We start from the raw sequence: 5,497 nt of genomic DNA, 5'->3' as shown, positions 1-5,497 counted from the left end.
CCTTGGGAGGTGGAGCCATAAGTTGGAGAAGTGTTAAAATAATTTTGTATTGCGGACTCCACCATGGAAACTGAATATGTTGCTGCTTGTGAGGCGGCAAAGGAAGCTATTTGGCTCAAGAAATTCCTTTCTGATCTTGGTGTTGTGAGAATGGAGCAAGTTCCTATCACGTTGTTTTGCGACAATACTAGAGCGGTTGCACAATCCAAAGATCCAAGGGATCGTAAGAAAGGAAAACACATTGAGAGAAAGTACCACATTATTCGAGACATTGTTACTTGATGAGATGTAGTAGTAGCAAAAATTGATAGTGCAAGTAATCTAGCGGATCCTTTTACTAAAGCTTTGCCTCAAAGAACTTATGAGTCACATTTGGAGGGAATGAGAGTAAGATTGGTGCACAATAATCTTTAGGGTAAGTGGGAGATTGTTAGGATTAGTGCTCTTAAATCCTATTGTATGAAACTATATATCATATTATGTATGATATGATGTATGGCTTAATATTGTGATTGATAAAGTTGTTTTATTATAATCTAAAATAATGGTAACATGAATATTGGACATTATCATATAGTCCATGAGATGCATAGTATCTGATTTATGTAAAAAGTCACAGAAGATATAAATCATAAGGTCTTTGTAAACTCAAAATTATAGTTCATAGTCGGTGATGAAATTGAGAATTTCATTTGCGAAAACTATAACATATCAACTAAGATAATTTGTCTTGATCATAGAAGTGGAGATTTCTAGTTGATGTGTTGATATGGTTTAAGAGTTAAAACATATTGAACTGAACCACTATGAGATTGATTATTCTCTTAAAGACTGTTAAATGAATAATAAATCTCACGACTTCTATTTACATGAACTCTTAATCCTGAGAGGATAATAGACCTGATCATGAAATGTAGATTGCTTTGATATATCAGGAGTGAGATCTAAAGTCACGGTCAAAACCTCAGTATGTTGGGTAGCCACATTTTTTTTTTGAGAAATGGGTAGCCACATTTAGTGTTGATGAAACATATATTCTCAAGATGAAATTCATAGTCTTTTAACGGAGATACAAAATATTCCTTAGAGATACAAATATTCCCTAGAGATACAAATATTCCCTTGAGATAAATTTAATGGGTTTGATTATTCAAAGTGTTAGGCTTAACCACTTTAGTAAGGAGTTACTAAAGTATATATTTATGAAATTGGATTTCATAAATATATGATGAATAATATAGAGGATTTAAACCGGGTACTCAAGGATAAGATGTAGTAATTTACAAAGTGGCAGCCTACATTCATGACTTTGTATTACTAGGAATAGTTTATGAAGGGGTTGCATGTACAATAAAGTCTTGGAATTTAATTTATAAATAAGGCCTAGAGTGCAACTATATTTATATAGTGGTATTAAATATAGTTAATGGTAACTTTGGACTTGTCAAAAGTTGACAGAAAAGCCCAAGGCTCTTTGGAGTTAGTATCTTATTGGTCCCTTTTGATCCCACTTCAAGCCATATATTAAAGCTCAATTAGAAAGGCCCAAAAGGCTAATCCAATTAGATAATCAGTTATAAGGAGAGAAACAAACAAAATTTTTAATGAGAGAAGAGATTATGAAATGGTGAGTATATGAGTGTGAAACACTCTCTTATTCTCTTTTGAAAACTGATTGAGAGACCACACTTCTTGGGCGTAAAGTAAAATTGGAGTGAAGATTAAAAGTGTTCACGAGTACTTCTAATCTTTTGTTTTGAATTTCACCGCACCAAGTTACGTTCTCTTGTTCTTAAATTCTGAAATTTGCATAGTATATGTTAACAATTGCGAATGAAGTAGATCTATTAATTTTCCGTTGCGTATGTTTTGTATGCAATACAAACATGTAATTTTCAATCAACTAAGACTACTCCCACTCCATTTCTAGTAGAATTGATGGCTCCATCAAATTAAAGCTTCCAACGCCACGGTTCCACACTGTTTGGTTCTAGCTCTAGTGCCATGACATTCTCATCAGAGAAGAGTGATTCTAAAAGTTCTGGATCATTTAGCAGTTGGTTTGCTAGGTAGTCAGCTATAGCCTGGCCCTTGATGGTCTTTCTCGTCATAAACACAATGTCGAACTCAAAGAGCAACATGTGCCAACGGGAGATCTTCCCTGTAAGAGCTGGCTTTTCAAAGATGTACTTAATAGGATCCATACGGGAAATGAGCCGCGTGGTGTAGTAGAGCATGTATTGCCGCAATTTGTGCGAGGCCCACACTAAGGCGCAACACATCTTTTCAATGGCAATGTAGTTCATCTCACAGCTGGTGAACTTCTTACTTAAGTAGTAAATTGCCCTTTCTTTCTGATTGAGTTCAGTTAGCTGGCCTAACATGCAACCCATAGAGGTTTCTTGTACCACTAGGTAGAGGATCAACCGGATATCCCGACATCGGGGGAACCAGAACAAGAAGGTTCAACAAATACTGTTTGATCTTGTCAAAGGCCGCTTGGCACTCATTTGTCCATTCTACCTTTGTGTCCTCCTTCAAGAGCTTGAATGTCATGAAAACACTAGCAAATTACAAAAAGTTGAATTAGAAAGACTTTTTCAAGGGTATGGGAGAAAATGGAGATTGTCATAAGAATTGAGAAGCTAAATATCAAACATGTATAAATTATTATAAATTAATGGGTAAATTTCACTAACTTACATTGATGAGAATCAACAAGTATTCAAGGATCCATTGCATGTTCCAGTTGGGCCTATTACAAGAGCAAGATCCAAGAAGATCCAAGAAGCACTTAATGGGCTGATTCAAGAGATTTGTGTTGATTCTAACGCAGGACATTCCAAGCTTGGCCCAAAGGAAGATGAAAGCGTAATAAATTTAATTTAAGCTATTTAGGGCTGATCTGGCTTAATTGGGAGTGATTTATGGCGTGAATTAATGGCTAATTGACTTTCCAGCTCTATATCAGTTAAGGCAGATTTTTTCCTATTTTGGATATGCTAATTTCAGATCAAATCAACTTTTATTTAAGGTTTTATTATTTAGTACGTTTTTTAGGTATTTTCCTTGTTTTTAGGTGCATTTAATGATTTTTAGGTCAAATTTGATTCCTGATATGGTAATGTATCAATTAGGAGTTATTTTAGAATATATTTTCTTGTTTGTTAAGTTTTATGGAGCCCTTAAATAGGCTCTGAAGTTTGTAAACATTTTTCATAATATTATTGAATAGAAATCAGAGAAGGTGAGGCTTTGCTCTCTTTTGGTTCTTCAAGAACTGTGAACTTATCAAGGATTCTTCCTTGTGGCGTTCAAACTTTATACCTTTGGTTCGTGATTTTTTATAATCATTGGGTCAAGGTCAACTTATACCTTTGGTTCGCGTTTCGATTATAAACGTTGGGTTAGGGTTTCTATCAAAAATCTGAATTTTAGCTTTCCTGGGCAAGTATTCCAATATTTTTGTTGGGTCTCAAAGCGTGTCGATTGAGGTTCGCATCATTTGGTATCAGAGCACAGGTTCTAAAATCAGTTTCCTATCCCTTTATCTTTTGTTTCTTGTTATCATCCTATCTTGTTTCTTTTGTGTTCTTCATTCATCGTTCTTATTTTTTTTTTTTTGTTTTTATTGAAGTGCATTAGGTTAAAATCGTGCACCCAGTTCCCAAAAAAAAAAAACGTGAAAAAAAAGACATCTGAAAAAAAAAATTTGTAGTTTCAATTCTCTCCGACCAGAATATCGTTTTCTTTTGTCCTCTTCCTTTGATTTAGTGTTTCTGTCATATTTTCTTGCCGTTGGTATTTGTTTTTACACTACAAGTTGAATTTCTTAAGCAAGTTTATTAGTTTAATGAAGAACTGAAAAGGCGAAGTTACGAGTGGAAAAAGGCAAGAGAGTGTGAGACTGTTATCGGGAAAAAGCCAATTTAAGAGTGAAACACAAGTGGGAGTGACATAATTTGAGTGCAAACACGTGAGGGAGTGTTGTGAGGAATTATTTCTAACAATTCTCTGTTGTTTCAAAAGTATGTCTTTCAGGTGTGAAACATCAAATAGGGAAGGAGGGGAGGAGTCGTCCATCATTTTACAGGCTATGCAACAACAATTTGAACGCATGAACGTGGTGTTTAATGAGATTCGGGATCGGATGGATAGACAAGACACTGTTATTGCTACTTTGCGTGAGGAGCGTCCCCAAAGAGGCCCTAATGCTAGAAGGCAAGAAAGGTGTTCTCGCATGAATGATTCTGATGACTACCACGAGGATGAGTTTGAAGATGAAGAAGATCAATCTTCATTGAACAATGAGGACAGGTTTGTGCTAAGGAGAGAAAGGCGTGGTAGAGGTTTCTGAAGAGATCCAAGATGGCAAGATGGGACCGACAGAACCTAGGAAACATAAAAATGAAGATACCAACATTCCAAGGGAAAAATGATCCGTAAGCATACTTGGAGTGGGAGAAGAAGGTGGAGTTAATCTTTGAGTGCCACAACTACTCCGAGGAGAAAAAGGTAAAACTCGCTGTCATTGAGTTTATTGACTATGCTATTATATGGTGGGATCAACTTGTGATGAACAGAAGGAGAAACCATGAGAGACCTATTAAGAGTTGGGAGGAAATGAAGGCAATCATGAGGAGGCGGTTTGTTCCTAGTCACTACTATAGGGACTTGTATTAGAAATTACAGAGTCTTACTCAAGGCTATAGGAGCGTGGATGACTACCACAAGGAGATGGCGATTGCCATGATTTGGGCAAATGTAGAGGAGGATAGAGAAGCTACCATGGCAAGGTTTTTGAATAGGCTGAATCGTGACATTGCCAACGTGGTGGAGTTGCAGCACTACGTGGAGTTGGAGGACATGGTGCACATGGCAATAAAGGTGGAACGACAGCTTAAAAGGAAAGGAACTCGGTCATTTCAAAATCTGGGCTCCTCTACTTCATGGAGATCAAATGGGAGGAAAGACGAAGAGGCTGTTTTCAAGTCCAAAGCCGAACCACAAAAAAGGAGAGATGAAGCTCCCAGTCTCAACAAAGATAAAAATGAATCTCAGACTCGTAATCGTGATATTAAGTGTTTTCGTTGTTTGGGAGTAGGTCATATTGCTTCACATTGCCCAAATAAGAGGACCATGATCGCACGTATTGATGGAGAGGTGGAAACTGAAAGCGAGGAAGATGATGACCAGATTTCATCACTTGAGGATGCTTGTGATGAGGAAGTGGAATATCCAGTGAATGGCGAGTCACTTGTGCCTAGGCGTGCTTTAAGTGCCCAAGTCAAAGAGGATGACATGGAACAACAAAGGGAGAACATTTTTCACACTAGATGCCACGTCAACAACAAGGTATGTAGTATGATTATAGATGGGGGGAGCTGTACTAATGTGGCTAGCACTACTTTAGTCGAAAAATTGAATTTACTTACCTTGAAACACCTTAGACCATATAAGTTGCAGTGGTTGAATGATTGTGGAGAAGTTAAGGTAA

The sequence above is a fragment of the Castanea sativa genome, chromosome 4 (genome assembly GCF_040712315.1).
Source record: "Castanea sativa cultivar Marrone di Chiusa Pesio chromosome 4, ASM4071231v1".
NCBI classification, from domain to species: Eukaryota; Viridiplantae; Streptophyta; class Magnoliopsida; order Fagales; family Fagaceae; genus Castanea; species Castanea sativa.
The sequence above is the reverse complement of the archived record's forward strand: the minus strand, read 5'-3'. Positions refer to the sequence as shown.